We start from the raw sequence: 18705 nt of genomic DNA on the forward strand, positions 1-18705 counted from the left end.
ATAACAGTTTTTCTCTACCATAAGTTGAACGTACTTTTTACTTATCGACTTAAGTCGAAAAATGACTTCTAAGGGGAAGGGTTGCCAAACACCCAAATCGAAGTTTGAACCTAAGAAAATTGAGCGCCAGAATTAGACGATTGAGATGTAGACGCGTGTATAAATAAAGTGTATCCATGGTGTAAACTTGGCAGTGCATATATATCAGCCATCAAAAATTTGACGCGTATACTTTATTTCTTTCTGGTGGAAAATCCCCACTCTCGAGATGAGTACTCAAGAAACAACAGCAGCAGGTGAAGAACTTTCTTGATCTTTTTTCTCTACTCGATTTCCTTTCCATTGAGTTAGGGAGATCATGTTACAGCTGCTACTGGCCCTGAATCTGCTTTCACTCATGAAATGCAGGGAGTTGAGATCGCTTACGAAGTTGGCAGTGAAGTTAAATTTGCCTAAGGTCCATATTGGCACTGATTATATGGCAGTGTACAATCTGTTCACTAGTAAGCACCCTAAGCCCATATGGAGTAAGCTTTGCATCCTAGAGAGATGTTTGTTCATATTGATCCTAGTGATTTCAGTTTTGAGCTTCAGAAGATTATGGAGGAGGATATGAATTTAGTTTACTATAGGATGGTTTGTTTTTTTTTTGGTTATGTTTTGTTGGGGGTTCCTTAACCCCGAGAAAATGTTGAGTACTCCCACTCCATAATGCAGTATCTTCCGTATTGGAACACGACTAAATTTTGTTATTTTATTGTTCCAGTGCACATCACTCTTGGTGATTCTGATGCTATCGAGCTTGCTGGTTTTTGTCTTTGTGTATGAACCGGTTTCGCCGCGACGATACATTGCCTATGGAGTACTGGTAACAATCTACTCTTCAGTTTGATTGTTGAGTGTATTCTTTGTTCTGTGTTCTTCATTTGTTATTATCAACTTTTGTAGGGTCTCCTATACCTTGTATATGCAACTCTTATCTGCTCATGGGGAGACTTCTTCTACTGATCATCTCGTTTATATTTGATCATGAGACTTCAAAGTTCTTTTACTGCTAAAAAGGTTCTCTTTGCAGACGCTTTAGTGGGTGACATTCTCACCTCACTAAGGTATCTATCGTGCATGGTTGGTTAAGAGATATCTCTTCGGAGTTCTTTCATTGCTTATACCAAAATTTTGCATGCTTGTTTGCAGGTTCTTAGCGGTCTTGGATGTTCTATTATAGAAATTACCAAACATACGGTTGTTCCATCCGCCTGGGTAGACCACAATTGTGGCTACAACCCAATTGCTGCAAATGCTTCCACATCTATGGCGAATGCACCAATGTATTAAGAAAAGCATCCAAGATACGGATTTTCGCGAGCAATTCTTCATTTGGTATGGAAAACTAGCTAAACTTTGTTATTTCTGACTTTAACTATTTATAACAATTTCTGTTTATCTAATTGCAGCTCCGAAATATTTGAGCACAATCATAATATTTGACTTTAACTATTCTAGCTAAACTGGCTGCAGTCATAGAGTTACTAAGGCGCTCGCAGTGGATCTATTTCAGAGTAGAGAAAGAAGATAGAGAAAATGCAAGTGGTCAGTCTTAAACGAATTTTTCTTACATAATACACAAAAAGTAGTATAATCGTAGCAGGAACAAAATGGTATATATACACCCCACATAAACAAATACAAACAAGCTAGACATAGTTTAGTTCCACACTTCCATGACAGTTGATAATCTTGCTCTGCTTTGACAAACAATTAACAACAAGGTCAGAAACATTGTGTGCCGATTACCAATGTAAAACTGCTCTGTAGATTTGAATGTCTTCCTTTGTACAGGAACTACATCAATTTCTTTACTCCTTAATGGTAGTCCTTTTAACAGTTTTGTACCATCAAGAGGCATTCGGCAGGGGGATTCTTTATCCCCTTGCCTGTTCAAAAGGGGATAAAGATAAAAGGGGATTCTTTAGAAGAAAAAGAAATAACACAAAAGGGACAAGATAAAAGGGAAGAGAATGCAAGAAGATGAGCAATAAAAGCAGCAGTAGGTCAAATTAGAGAGCTAGAATAGAGACAAGGGGAAGGAACATGCGGAGGAACTTATAATTACAAGGGTAAGTTTAAAAAGTAAACAAGAGAAAAAGAACTAAGTAGAACTATAGTGGTAATACTGTGGTCGATATACACTAAAGGGTGCTGTTACATAGATGGATGATAACTGGTAAAATTAAAGAGATGACTACAAGAAAGACTATAGATGGTAGCGACACACATGAAAGGAAGTATAAAAGACTAACTAATACAAACGGAAGCACCAGGTAAGAGAGATCAGGGTTCAGCAAAACAGCCAAAAAAAGGCGGCAACTTTAGAAAAGAGGAAGATAAGAGATCCTGATAATACAAAAATTTCTTACTGGACCAGTAAAAACAATCTAACAGCTTAGTTAGTTCTCAATGGTATTTGGCAGGTGGCAGCTAAGACACTCACTACCTTAGTTCTCAATGGTAAACAGGTATTGTCTAATGCAGATGCTAACTGCCTTGGAACAGGTAATGTCTAAAGCAGAGAGAGATGTCAACCTAGTCAAGCTTAAGTAATCTCAAACCAGCCAAGTTATATCTTTAAGCAATTACATATGCGGTCTTTCATGGCGGCAAGAAGAGCTAACACCTCAGACTGATAGTGTAACCATATATATGTGAACAGAACAGAACAATATAATACAAGACCCAAAAATTAACAGTTGATTGAAGCAAGTGCAACTGACACTTTCAACAGGTTAGTCAAGGAGACGGAAATTCCCAAATATGCAAGATATCCAATCTCCGAAAGATATCTAGAGATTGTCATTCCTAACTGTAAGAAAATGCCCTATCAAATTACAAGGAAAAAAGGTTACAGGTTGTCATCTCACCTATAAATTTCCATAAAAAATTAAATTAGGCTATTAGCATTAGTGATTAGAAAACAAGAACGGGCACCTAGCTCAGCTGGTCATCCTCGTTCCCCAAAGTTTCATGTGTTCCAGGAGGTCCCAGGTTCGAGCCCCCAATGGCGTAATATTGCAGAAATTAACATGGAAGGTAGAGTTAATTTGCCCCCCTTGTGACACAATCTCAGCCCCCCATCTGCTTCGGCTCCTTTGGCTAGGTTACCCATGAGCCTCGCTGGTAGGATAGTACAGCAACCTGTTCAATTAGTGTAGTAGTATGTCGTTGGAGCTTAGCTTGTTAGGCTTCCAACTAGTTTCATGTAATAATTAATAGTATGTTGTTGGAGCTAACTCTTTCATTCATGAACTGCATGTTCCTATGCCAGTCGTTGATAATGAGTTTGGAGATGATAAAGAATTTTTCAAAGATTTTAAATAACCATGAAACTTCTTGTGAGAATTTATTCTTACTTTTGAGAAGGATAACTAGGGTTTGGTATAGCAAAAATTGTGATTATACAAGCTATTTCCAACGTTTTTCATCTTGCATGCTTTTAGATTTATTTATTTAAATTCTAGAGTTGTTGGAAGATGAACTTCCGGCATGTAATCATTATAGGTTTAATTATTGCAAGATTCTTATGAAATATATGTGCATTTACGTTTTTTTTGAATCGAGCTGATATTTCATATAAGCTCAGAAGTTAAATCTATTATGTTTTTATAAACGGAAAATAAAACAAACTCTTTGAGAATTTTCTCGTAGTATCGATATACCCGTGATCACACTTTTGTGTTTTTACTGCTTGACACACTCCGTAAGATTTTCTTATGTTGAGTCATATCGATTAAAATTATCTTTTGTCTGTAACTGGCGTTGAGATTATTTTTAAGTCGATTTTCCGGATACAAATCTGTGTGATCTGTTAATGTCCGAAAAAATCCTTTTTTTTTCTCAAAGCAAGGTCACTCATGTTGTTCTCTTAGGAATGACATCCAACAGGGGAGAGTTCTTAAATGAACTGTATATCTTTGTGCGGTTTGTGGCTGTCGAATTTAAAGGGAATGCTTGTATCTTAAATCTCCTAGATGAGTGTTAAGTATTTTCGTACTATGAAATCATCTAAATAAAGTTGATATGTAAAACCTTTGAATCCTGAAATATCTTTTGGTTGTTTCATTACGATCCTACGATTTCCATACCTTTGCAAATTTTATTGACAAAAAGGGGGAGAATTATTTAGTAGTTTAATACTACAAACATGTGGTTTACGGGTCATTAGGTAACGGGAGTGAATCAATAATCTATAGGTGAAACCTATTATGCAAAAGATGTAAGTATTGATTAAGGGGGAGAAACATATCACCGTAGTATTACTTCAGAGTTGGGATACAATGAACTTTGGAGAGGATAATAATACTATATTTTTGTATAACGACGTTTGAGAATATTCGTTTCCAATGTTGTTATTGCTACGGATCTTCAAAAACAACGATGTTGAGTTGAACACGTTCAGAATCATTGCAAATTGAAATAACGAATAGTCCAAGGAGTTGAAGAAACCAATGAGATCAAGCATGATGGATTCGAGGAGCTTTCAAAGATTTACTTTTTCATATATATGTATTGACAGTTTCGTCACTAAAATTGGCAAAAGGGGAGATTGTTAGAGCATTGCTCGGTCGAACTCACAAGTGTTGCTATCTCAAGCTTGTTGTCGAAACTATATCTTGATTTCTAGTATACAATTAGTTAAATCTCGTACTAAGATATAAATGTGGTTGAGAAACATTGGATCACGACAGTCATTATTGTGTTCTACTGTTTGAAGGCGAAAATCAAATGAAGCTTTTGGAGAACTTCATCAACAAAAGGTAAGTGAAGACTGAACCACCTATTTCTCAAGTGATATTCATCTTTCTATCTATGAGACGACGTCACGTAACTAATTAGACTATTATGCATATTCAAGAATTTCGAATCAAGTTTTTCTTGGTAATTAGTTCTCAAAATATAATGACTAAGCTTAATGAACATTTGTTCATACTTGAAGAATTTTGGTTAAGGACAATTTATTGTTCGCAATCAAAATCATGATTCAAGTTAGCTTGGAACAATATTTAATCTTTTTTTTTATAAAAATCCCTAGAAAATATTGATTGCAAGAATATCCCGTAAATTTCCTGATTTCATCACACTTACATAAAACGTCGCAAATATGAATTTTACCAAAAGAATAACCTAACGTGGAAAGCGCACTAATTAAGTTCAATTCCCATGAAGCATTAAGATTTATGCTAATCAATGCAATTGAAATACATTGCGCAAACAATTTAACAAAGGTCATGATTCACTTGCGATTATTAGGATATATCACTACAAGCAATAACCACAATTATGCTACTTGCAATCAGGAATTTATCACTTTTCCGTATAATAAACCCTAATATAACTATAGATATGAATATGAGTTCAACAAATTTGCAACTTGACTAAACAAACAATCAAATCATACATGATGATATTTCTAGTGAAACATGAACAACAATTGTTAGAGTATTGCTCGTTTGAACTCACTATGCGTCGGTATGTCAAGTTTGGTTGTCATGTTTTAGTATATTTCAAAACTCAATTTATTTTGTCTCATCAAGTGATGAAATGTGAAATTTATAATCTTAGGACACCTTCCTACACAACGTAAGCCAATGCTGTGAATGAGAAAAACATTTATATTTTGATGATGATTTATATACAAATCCATTTTGTTTTGCTTTGCAACAATCTTTGATTATTGTTCAAATGTCTAAATCATCCAATAATGAATAACTATCCGAGCAAAAATCCCGTGAGCACCGAGATGGAAGCACTATTCAAGCGTATGAATCTTCCCCAACAAAAACAGCAACAACAGACCCAACCGGTGTATGCTAATAGCCGGCAAACATTATGGACTATGTGCCCTTTTTGCAGTATAAGGTACCATTATTACATAGACATTATGAGCACATATCTTCTATGTCAAAGCTGCAAACATTATGGACTATTTACTGCTTATGATTGGAATAACCAAAGGATGCCTCATGGAGCTAACAACCGGCCAGTGCCCCAAAAGAAGTCGCTTGATTAAATGTACTAGAGACCATCTTCGTTTAGGTTAGACTAGAAAGTCTAGAAATGTTGATACATACAAGTATTAATCTAAACTTGAGATTAGAAAGTTACTCTAAAAACCTGAAGATGTGAAGACATGAAGACGACAACGAAGACATCATTCCTTCCAATTGAGGTATTGTGATACTGACTTGACTTGTTTCCATTACTATCGTTGCTTTCAAGTCGTTTAAGATTGAAAACATAACATTTGAGACTATATTTAATACTCTAGTATTAGACTTGATCATTCTTGTATGATCAAAGTGTCAAGGGTGAATATTTGATTATGAAGTATAATGTTTATCTTTTGAACTTCGTAAATGTACATCGACATAATCTATGTAACCCGTTACTTGATTGTGTATTGGAATATGTGCGATTTCATCCTAGTAAACTATGTTTGATTACATATATGTAAAGGAAGTACATATACAAAACTTGTTTCGTAATCGAAAGGAAATCAATAGGCGTTTTGGTCCGGTTTTCATTGAAGAATCTATTGGATGACCAATTCGAAACCTGGGTAATAACTCTGGTATAACCGATCTTGAATTATGTTGATACCTATGGTAGAAGCGATCTTTACCTAGTTTGGGATATACAGTAGAACCGATCTTGACTTATGTTGAGAGCTATGGTAGAACCGATCCTTACCAATATTAGGAGTCTTGATAGAACCGATCTTATCTATTGGTGGGAGTCATGGTAGAACCGATCCCTACCTATATTTGGATACTTGGTAGAACCGATCTTAACCTATGTTAGGAGTCATGGTAGAACCGGTCCCAAGAGCCAAACCGATCCTTCATATTCACATATTACTTTACGGTTTTGTGTGAGTTTGAAATTAGGTTTTTCTAATTAGGAAAGTCCCAGATGTCGACATAATATGGACATGAGTATAATTATAATCTTTTATTGTCTAAAGTTTCCTTGATACTCAAGGTGATTTCAATCTGAAACATTGAGAATATTTTAATTAAGAATTTTCGATTATATGCTTTTTATTTTCCACCAAATCAAAACATAAATATTGGAAAGTTATATTAGTTAAGTTCTAAACTAATATTAGATATTTTCTAATGAGAGATTTCGGAATTACAGGCTGGATATTAGTTGGAAATAGGAAAACAGAAATTAAGTACTTATTGCATATCTTGAGAATATTTTCGGTTTCAGAATTTCCTTGTTGTTCAAGCAACCTTGGTCCATAAATAGTTGAGTTTGCATATCTGGAAAATTATCCTAAGAGTCAGGCAAACTTCACCTGTGTTGTTTCTGGTGGAGCCGTCTATCCGGAAAGGAAAGTACCCTAATTAGGATAAATCTCTTACGACCACTCGTTTAAAGACTTATATGGGATAAAGAATCTCTACGAGTACCGTTGGTAGGAAACTAGATAATTGCATTGTTATTTTTTTTCGTTATTGATTTATTGACTAATGGTTGTTGAAACTTTGATTGCACCTAGTTTGATTATTCTTGAGAGCATTCTTTTCTTCCATAAGGGTCATTCAAACTATATCAAAGTATCATCTTAGAACTGTTTTTAGATCTAAAGACATCTTGTGATAATCCATTATTAACAAAATTCGTTTTGTGTATGATTGATCACAAGAGGATTCAAGTTTGTGGTGTGCAGGTACATATGAAGGCTATTGAAGATTTGAAGACAAAAAATATTTCTTATTTGTTTTTGTATCTCGTGATTTGTGCACACATCTTGGTCGTCGGGATTCGACTTATCTTTGATAGATTGACAACTATCATTTGTGGTTTTCCTCAATCTAATAGTTGTGAATCAAGATCTGATTTTTGGATTTGGGTTAATCTTACCCGACGAAGGAGTTTACTAGTTTAAACGGAAGAGCCTTTGTCAAAACTCAAAATATTTTTTCTTAAATGATTATTTAAGTAGATACCAAACAGCTTTGTTCCTTTACTGTTTGGAAGATGATCAAAAAAAGTTGAGTGCTCGATACTTTGCATCAGTAAAACAACTCAAGATTGATTTTCTATCTTGGGATTCATGTGCGTGATCGATAGGTCGTAGACGCAAGGATACTGAATGAACTAAGTAACTAGGTGTATTTTACTTGATCTCAACTATACGAAGTTTGCATTGTACTTTGTGCAAAGGCTTAATTCTAAGAGTATTCAAAAATGGACTAGGTCCCGGCTTTTCGGTTTCCTCGTTAACAAAAACTTGCGGTATCATTTACTTTACTTCCGCATTATAATTATCTTATTATAATAAAGTAAATTACACTTGTACGTAAATCTTAATCACTTGACTTTGATCCTATAGTCAATCGGTCTTGTATCGTAACTATTTTCAAGTGAACATCAAGTTGTCGTATTGTATCAACTTTTTCCATAGACGATCACACTTGGTATCATACTTATCGGTTGAAATAAAAAGATTATTGTGTATTTGGGTACCCTCGTTTTTTTCAATTTCAATAATTATGAGACAAAACTCATTCATTTAATCAAACAAACATGTTTTATGAAATCAAAATAATTTTTAACCAATATAAGAAAACTAGCTACTCATGTTAATAGAGCTCACGACAAGAATAAAGAGAACAAAAATGCCTAAACCCTAAAATAAATGTAAAAGAGATAATAAAATATGAGACCCCCTTTTTATGCAGAGAAGGGTTTCCTTTTATAGCACTTCCTTCTTTCTCCAACTTACAAAACTAGGTCAAGTCTTCTCAAACTCCATTTCCTAGTGGTACATTAATCTAATGTGAGAAAAACACTCATCTGAAATTTCTTTACAAAATTGGTCGCAAAAAATTGGCCGGAAAATGCTTCTCACCAGAAATGTGACGTCGGTCACCTGAGTCAAAGTAACGGCCAGTCGTTATCTCCAGACGGTCACTGACGTACCTTCATCTGGTCAACCCATATGGATCATTGAGTCAACTCGCCTGGATCGGATTTAGGCCGAGTTTTGATTGGTGTCTGGGTTACTTTCGGCTGATTCAGGTCATTAGTCCTTCCCTGAAACTTCAAACTCTAAGTCATGCATTCAATCAGCAACGATGATATCTCTTCCTTATAAACTCCCTTCATCCTTCATTTCTCGGCTAAAAACCCTTGTTGTTTCTTCCATTGATTACCAAAATTCAGATCAAACCATCACCTCAAACAACGACAACAACCAAAATCATTCTCTGTTGTTCTAGACCTATAACAAAATCATTCAACCTCAGACCTCAACATCCATCTTCTCTTAGTAGTTCTTGACCTCTTAATCCTGTCCAAATCCAACCAAATTCTGAAAACCATTTATTTTAAAAATCAAATCATCACCATTATAAAATAACCAACACCACAACATTTCAGATCCTTAGAAACATAAATTTCTCAATCAAGAACTTCATCTTCTAACGACAGCATCAACATCATCTTCACTTGCTATATTTTGGCTGTAATGGGCCCAAACAGACCCCCCATAGCTTTAATCTTCCAATCCATCTCAATATCTCAAATCTGAGAATATCCCAAGTTAATTCCTTGTATGAACTTAAACAATTGTATACCCGTGTTTCCGATTCAAGATCAAACCGAACCTTTAAGGTATGACCAATTTTTATATCGAATTTGATATTACTTTCCAGACTTGTTATTACCGCATTAGACCAAAAATAAAAATACAAATTATTGATATCATGTTTATTTTACGATTGTATAAGATTTTTTGGAGGGCATCAAATTTTTAAATAATCTTTAATGTTTGGTTATAATAGACTTCATAATATGTTTGTCATCTGTAGAAGTAGTATATCGTTATTATATGTGTAGCCTTTAAAGAAATCGGTAGTCGAATTGAATGTCAGTTGGTTTGAATCCTTGATACTTGTTAATTATTTAGAGATGGAAAATGCAAGTATTTGGTGTAATTATGTGTATTGTACGATTGTTGGTAGTGGTTGACGTTTAGCGTGTGATTATTTCCACGAAGAGTATATAAATTGTCATGTGAAATTCTTGTTAACATAACTAAATTGAAGATGTATCAAAAGTATTTTGGATTTTTGAAATTATACATATACAAAGGTGTTAGTTAATTTAATTTCATAACCCAAATGAATGAAAAAATTTATATCTTTGAAAAGTGTAAATAAAATAAATACCCAACGTACCCCTGCTTTATTATCCTGTCATTTGCGTAACATCCATATCAGCAACAAGTCCACCCATGTCAGTTTTCTTTTGTTTTTCCAGTAGTTATCGATGTTACGACATGTTACCTTGGCACATGACTAATTACGAGCATGGCTAGTTGACATCAATTATAATGTTAGAAACTCAAATTAAAATTAAAAATTATTGTTATACTAAACTCGCAATTAGTATATCCACATAGTAATTCAGGTTGTAACATATAATAAAACACCTTGATCATAATCTATTGTTTATGTTTTCTTTATTATTATTTTTTTGTAAATTATATATCTTATGTTTGATTTTGAGTTCATTAGGTACTTTGGAGTCATTTGGAGCGAAAAGGGAAAAAATGTCATTTCACAGACGAACACTACTGGCGGTCATGCAGATGTTAAAGAACAACCAAATATATCTTTGCTGGGAATTACTAGAGCATCCAAAGTTTATCACTCAACGCTACCATTTTAGGTTGTCGGTATCTAAAGACCGGGTGCCATAATCATGTCCCATTTTAAACCTAAACCTAATTCATGACACCACACAATCAATTCTTCTCTTCTGTTGCTGCAATCTGGGAACCATTTTTCCTCCAAGTTGCCTCTACTGCTAGCCATGGTTCTTGTGGCTGAGTTCAAAAGGGTTGAGAAAGAATTAGAACGTAACGAATATGGTGGAGATTTTGTTAGCATATGAAAAAGTTTCGAGCATAGCAGATTAAAACAAGAATAAAAGGGGATCTCGTGTTATTTAAGGAATGGAGGTGAATAGAGGATGCAGAGTCATAGAACAATATGAACGGACGTGATATATGATGTGCACGTGACTTCATATTTGATTAAGAAGGTACAATTGGGGGATACTTTCACAAATTAGGGGCATACTCACGATTGTATATGGAGGGATTGTGGCTAAGGGGTCATTTTTAATTTGGCATCCCCAAATTGTGCACCAAATCAAAAGAAAAAAAAATCATTATATCACTGAATTCCCGTTAGTTCAGTTGATTAAGAGTTAGGAGTCTGCAAAACCAGATAGAAGCGAAATACTATTTTTTGTTTAAATTAATTAGAGATGAATCTCATATGAACTATGCAACAATCATCACTTCAATCCTCCATTAACATCATAGACTATACTAACATCCAAGAAAACAAATAAAAAATTGACAGGAAAAATATGAAAAAATTCTTCATGATTCTGATAAGTGAGTTCAACATCAAATCAAACATGCAAAAATTAAATCTCTAATCTTTTTTTCAATTGCAATGAGAATAAAGATCATAGCTTTATCTGAACAACAGTCCATCCATGACCCCCAAACAAAACAAAAAAAATCTAATAGGAATGTTATGAATCTCTATATATGGAAGTAAGATAACGTCAAAATTTTGAAGATCTCGAAATGAGACTATCTATCAATACACAGTGAGACAGGGACGGATCTATGTAAACCTCAAAGGTGGTTGCCGCCTCCCCTAAAATTTTGGAATTTTCCTTTATCAACGGTTGATTTTTTTTAGTTTTAGGGGAAAAAATCATAACTCGCCACCCCTAAAATATCTCAAATTTGTTGTTAGCTTGTTAAAGTGCTAGATTTACGTGGGGTGCCGTTAGGGACGGATCTATGTATTACTCAAGAGTGGCTACCGCCTCCCCTAAAATTTTGGATTTTCCATTTACTAACGATTGATCTGCTTAGGCTCTTTTTTTTATTATTATTGGGTGGGGAGGAACCATACCTCGCCACCCATAAAATATCTCAAATTAGTTGTTAGCTTGTTAAAGTGATAGATTTACGTGGGGTATTGTCATGTGTTATGAGTCGTGATCGGTTCTTAGTAAGTACGTTCTGTTATCTCACAACAATTAACTTTTCTATTTTGAGCATGTTCTTTTTTATGGTAGTTTTAGTATACGTAACTCGTTATCACACAACTATTTTACCTTTTTGTTTTTGGGATTGTGTTACCGGAAAGAATAACGAAATAGAATGTGGAAAACAAAACAAAATATGCTTTAAAAGAAATAAAAAAATCAAAATAGCAACATATACCATCATAACAATTTCATCATCTTCACAGTATGCTTAATCAAGGATTATGATTGAAGGTACTTTTTCCTGCTTCTTTTTATTACTCCAATTATTTATTATAATTTCATAATTATAAAAGGAACTTTAATAGTTGAGTTAGAAATTTGACATTAACGTTGTGAAGAAGATTATTTTCTCATATTTGAAATCCCAAGCAGTGTAGTAAAAATCGCTCTCTAAGGCCGATTACTCGCTGAGTAATCGCTACAGGCTATATGACCGAGGTGATTTCCGATTCCAAGGCCTTTCCGATTTTTAGCGATTAAGGCGGCCGATTTGGACCGATTTTTTTTATCAAAACGAGTTAACGATTTTTCCGAGTTACCTTTGCATGCACTAAAATCAAAAAATAAAATTTTATTAACCCTTATATAGGATTTATAAAATAGGAAAACCTCTAAATACATGATAAATACGTTCAATATAACTATATTACACACTTAATTGCATGATAGTTTAAAATCTTAAATTTAATTAGGTACAAATCATGACTTATGAGGAGCAATATATAAATTATTGATAAATAGATTTCGAGTATTAGACCGAGTTTTGGCGATTTCCAAGTCCGAACTTATTCCTCCTCGCTCCAAGCTCCCCAACCGAGTAGCACCGAGGAACGATTTCGACTACTTTGGTTAGTTGCTTGATTGATTATTAAAATATTTAAATTTTTTGATTAAGATTAATATTTTCTTAAATTCTATAAAATATAAGTTCTTTAAAATTCTAAAATTGAATGAGAAGTGATTTAGGGGAAATACTGATTGATTTCTTGATTGTTAGTATCTTTAATATATCATTTAATTGTGTGCTTCAATAGTTTAATGGTAGTGTGAAGCTCTCTATTTCTTCTTATTTTTTAATTCTGCACACTCTTTGGATTTGAATATTGAAAATAATTGCTAAGAAATTTAGCATACATTCTCTTTGAAATGTTTGCTTTAATTTTTTTTTGTAATGTTTGATAAGTAGAAAAAGAAATTAGCTTTGCCTTTTTACGGAAAAATCTCGGATCCATCCCTCCAAAGAAACTCGACTGGAGAAGAAAAGAGAGAGGAGTTTCAGTTTCGATTTTAGCTTGGTTTTCTTTTGGGTATTGTTTTGTTGAATTGGTTGGTTGGATGCCATTATCTTTTGTTCCCACATTCTAAATAATTCGATAATATGTCTTGATGTTTATACTTTTTTTATTGTAAGATGACGCTAAGCAAAGAGCTTGTTGTCCCCTAGACACCTTTTCATGCTTCTTCATCCAGGCTTGCCTGATATTTTGGAATCGCAAAGAGAGAAGTAATTCCTTTTTTGTTTTGAAAAATCGAATCGTACATTGGAATGTAAAACAAAATTTTGTTGTTATTTTTATTTTACCTTAGAAATTAAACATGAGGATGTTTATATAGGAATGGCGTCTTTTTTAAAAGCATATAAAATAAACATCGATGTTTATGCAGCATTCAATGAAATTCAATCAAAAAAAATTGATTTATAGGTTCATATTACGACAAAAAAAGGAATAAAAATATTATAGTTCAATAACTAACCCAAAAAAGTGCCATGGCTTAGTGGTTAAGATGTTGGCTACCTACGCCTACTATAAAAGATATAAAAAAAGAACTGTGGGGTTAAGAGTTCGAAACTCACTTCGCATCACTTTGCGGCTTGTTTTTGACCAGTTGAATACATCTTGTTTGCAGATACGACTATGATGGATCCCATGCAGGGTATCCTCTTTATCATTTTCCTTCTGATAATTGGGTGTGTTGGGTTCCCAAGCGTCTTCCATCAAACTTATGTTTGATGCTTTGATGTTGACGATTGTGGTTGATAAGATTACATAAAATTGGGACTTTCCATAATGTAAAAGTAAGAGATGGGAAGAAAGGTAAAATACCTAATTTGTGTCTTAGTTCTTCTGCACTGGGATTTAGGTTCATGCATTGTTGTTTTTGATTGCTTTTACAACACTATTTTGAGGGTCATTGAAACTTTAGTTATGTTTCTCCTGTAGGTACACTTAATTTCATATTTCTGATAGTGATGGAGTGTACCATGCTCTCAAAGCTTCTACAAAATTTCGTCTAGTTGGAAAAATTCATAAAAAGGTAATGGCACTTCCTTCGTATATGTAGTCATGTGTATTATGGTAGTTTAGAAGTTTAAATACTTCCATCCATATAGTGATTTTCCTCTTTAATTTTCGCCATAAGCAAATGTGGTATATCAAGGGTCGACTTGGTTCTTGATTCTTCCTTACGGCTGCTTCAAGATAATGACTCATAAGGACGAATAGTATATGAATTTTAGTATTTAGGTTTTTGTTAAACTTTTGTGATCATTGATTTTTATAAGATAGTGGTTACATTTTTCTTTGACAAAGAGTTGATGGTTTGCAGGTACAACTGTGATGTAGGGCCATAATGGAAGCATTTTATTTGCGAGTGATATACACACGTCTTGCCACGTCAAATTGAATTTCATGTGAAAAAGAGAAATTTGAAGCATAACTAACAGACAAATTAAACACATCCAAAGATAAAGAGGAAAATGATGTGAAGCTGCGATAAAATCCAGTAGACACAAAGATATTATATGAATTTGTGGAATTAGATAGTAATGATGATAGTCATTATCCCAACATCAATGGCACCATTAGTGGTTTACATATCATATCTTCCGACTTTTGTTTTACGAATCAGCACATATGCTTATGTAGACTGTGTTTCTAGCTAAGTTTGTTTGGTTTGACTAGGTATGGAATAGCCTTGTCGATGAGACACTGTAAATGTTAAGAACCCAAAACTAAAGTAAACGGGAAACTACGGTAAAACCTCTCATGAGGAATACTCCATATAGGAATAAACTCCAATAAGAATAAAAATTTATGGTCCTGACTTGGGCCAATTATATTTAAGAATAAATTTCATATTGGAATAAGTCATAATTTTTTCTGGTCCGGTCTTAAGGGACCTACCTCCATATAAGAATAATTGACATCATAATATAAATATATAGCACTTGACAATACACCAAAGTTTAAGATGAAGAGATTCTTGTAACCATATTACAAGTTTGTTTTGCTTAAAAATGGATTTTTTTATTTTTTTTACACAACTTAATACGAATATGTTCATACTCATTTGATTTCATTTGTCAATTCTCGATGTGATAATTGTGATGTATGTGAATTTTTATTACAAATTTTGTATATACATAAATAAATAAAACAAAATCCTCATTGAAATAGTTTTTGTATATACTTGGATATATTTTTGTGTTCCTATGCATATGCATGAACATGCCCAAATACATATATTAAAATTTTCTTTTAGTCTATTCAGGTTAGACCTCCATATAATAAAAAAAAATTGTGTGGTCCCTAAGATATTCTTACACGGAGGTTTTACTGTAGTTGTGTGCGAGTCTGGTGGGAACACTGGAGTTGGAAAAGAAAATGCGGTAAGAATTGTTGATGGAATTGTTACGATTCTTGCGAATACTGCAGCAAGTTATGAGCAATTGATTCCTGAGGCATATCAATTTCCATCTACTCAAGTGGGCCACGATGCCGCAGACTTAATCCTGGAGTATGTGCAATCGAATGCATCCCCAACAAGTACCATCAAGTTCTACGGAAATGTGTTTGGATCTTCACCTTCATCTCCTAAAGTTGTTGTATTTTCCAGTCGTGGACCGAATCGTTTGACACCATAGCTTCTTAAGCCTGATGTCATTTCTCCTGGAGTAAACATCCTAGCTAGTTGGACTGGTGCTACTGATCAGTGGAAATCCTGAGTTCAATATCATATTAAGCACTTCAATGGCATGCCCACATGTGAGTGGATTGGCTGTATTTCTGCGGAAGGCTTTCCCAGAGTGGTCTTCAGCTGCAATCAAGTCTGCGTTATGACTAGTGCTTCTAATCTGGATAATGTTGGCAACAATATTATGGACCTTACTACTAGGGGTAATTCAACACCTTTCAATCGGGGCACCGGACATGTTGATCCAAATAGAGCACTAAATCCGAGCTTGGTTTACGACGCTGAAGCTAATGACTACATCAAATTTCTTTGTGCAAGCGGATATATTTCGATATCGGTCTTTGTCAAGGAAAACGTTTCCTGTGAATCATATAGCTTGGCCAATCCGGGTGATCTGCGTAATTTTTAGAAACAATACAAAATCAGTTACATACAAAAGAGTGGTTACCAATGTCTAAAGCTTAGTTGATGTTATTTATGAGGGGACGATTTATGGGCCATCGTCTATTAAAATCATCATTTTTCCAAGTAAACTTGTGTTTACTGAAGCTACACGGAGCTTATATTATGAGATTACTTTCTCGATCTTGGTTAAAGAAGTGGTGGAATCTAGTAAACCGAAATTTTGGGCGGTAGAATGGAGAGATGGATCACATGTAGTACGAAGCCCAGTCATATTTAGGTGTTATTAATTCAGTTTCAACTAGCATGTCTCTTCTGTTTATTGATTTTACATAGTTCTTTTGTTTGGTTTGTTAACAATAGTTCTGCTTGATTGAGTGACTCCAATTTTGCATAATATTGGCACAACAAGTTTGATTTGAATGGTTCAGAAACACAAAAAGATTAAGCCAGTAAGTGCAGTTGTTCGAACTATGTATTACTCCTAATTATTATACAACAAGAACAACTAGAATAAATCTTGAGATATCTTGTTAAAACTTCTTAAGGAATTTATGAGATGCCTTAATTATATGAAGTTTTCTTTATAATCCAGATTTTGTCCAACTAGTATCGATATACGATCTTAGATTGAAATGTATCAAATCTAGGGTTTATGATTAACAATCCTTGAATGGCCTTATATCAGAAGATAAGGACCTTAGAATAGAAAAGAATTATTGAATTAACCTAGTGATGTGTTGTAGAAATGGTAATAAGAAGTTCGCAAACTTGTCAAGATTTGATTATTTTAAACTAAATTCTTAAGGCTAAAAAGAAAAACTCAATCCAAAAATTGATTTCAAGATTTTAAAAATAACCAAGACGCTAGATTCCACTATTGCACATGAATGATGCTAAATATTTCAAAACCCTAATTATCTTTTGAGTCCTTTATTTCTTAAATTCATAAATAATCAGGCATATTCTCAAATATTAATTGTATTCTCTATGCATAGATTATCAACTGATTAAACAAAGTATAACCTATCAAATTGACTCAAAAGTAATTAAGAAAATAATGCAAACATGTTAAAACTCTGCAAAAGCAGTGATCGAGTAAATTATAAAAATTATAGAAAATAAAATAGTTACCAATTATTCATGCGTCTTTGGGTTTTTCTACGTTTGCGGTATCCTCGTTAGAAAAGTCTTATTACGTGCTTTTACCTAACTTTGAGCATTATAATTATTATTTTTGTTATAGTAAAGTAATTGCACTTGTACGTTAATTTGGATTTTGATCCTAATAGTTAGGTTCCGTTTCGATACCTATTTTATACCCAATATTACCTCGTTGAAAAGTAATCTCCTTGACAGTGCTTATCTGAATTAGATTACACAAGGTTTGTCTTATGTAGGTTGATATCGAAAAGATTGTGGTGTACTTGGTACCATTGCCATTGTATTTTTTTTTCTTCCAAAATATCTTCAGGTCTTTGGACTTAAAATGTGGTCCATTGTCCACTACCAATGCCATAGGGGTATTAAATCTATAAACAATGCGTTCCCAAATAAATTTTATGAAAACTTTCTTAGTGGTTGAAACTACAACTTATGCTACAACCCACTTCAAAAAATAATTAGAAGCCACAAACAAAAAATTATTTCATTTGGAGCCTGTTTTATTCAAGTGAGTTAGGTTCCAGGTGTTGCTTTTTATAGCAAATGAAGATAGTATTGATTTTGCTCGAGCTCTGAGCATAGATGTTTTATTTTTATAAATGGTCCAATGATATCAAGCACCCATTAGACAAATGACCATGGAACTATAGAATATTGTGATGTATTTCAACTGGTGTAGGAATTTTATTATCACATATGCAATAAAGTTCAGTTCTCGACTTAACGAGTCATTGTAGATATTTTTGTTGAGCTCGTATTCATTTTAGATAAGAGTTACGAATACCATTTTTAGATAAGGATTGATTTCGACATTACCTCTGGCATTTTCCACAGTGTATGCTTAATCATCTTTGTAACTTTATCAATGTTCAACCAGAACTGTCCCCGAGTTTATGATGAAAAATCAAAATTATGATGCAGCCCTAATCGACACCGATGAAGATACATATTTTACTACGATGAAAATAGGTACGTACAAAAGATTTGATATGGTAATTAGTCTTAATCTATCTC

At 33.8% G+C, this 18705-nt stretch overlaps 1 non-coding gene and 1 pseudogene across 1 annotated transcript; one reads left to right on the forward strand and one right to left on the reverse strand.

The window, feature by feature from the left end:
• Nucleotides 1-5579: 5579 nt before the first annotated feature.
• On the forward strand, nucleotides 5580-5682 carry LOC113285007 (annotated as a pseudogene).
• Nucleotides 5683-11291: 5609 nt separating this feature from the next.
• LOC113284963 lies at nucleotides 11292-11385 on the reverse strand. The gene has a single exon (XR_003328486.1). It is a non-coding gene; the product is annotated as a small nucleolar RNA snR60/Z15/Z230/Z193/J17 (small nucleolar RNA).
• Nucleotides 11386-18705: the final 7320 nt, after the last annotated feature.

The sequence above is a fragment of the Papaver somniferum genome, chromosome 5 (assembly GCF_003573695.1).
Source record: "Papaver somniferum cultivar HN1 chromosome 5, ASM357369v1, whole genome shotgun sequence".
NCBI lineage: Eukaryota > Viridiplantae > Streptophyta > Magnoliopsida > Ranunculales > Papaveraceae > Papaver > Papaver somniferum.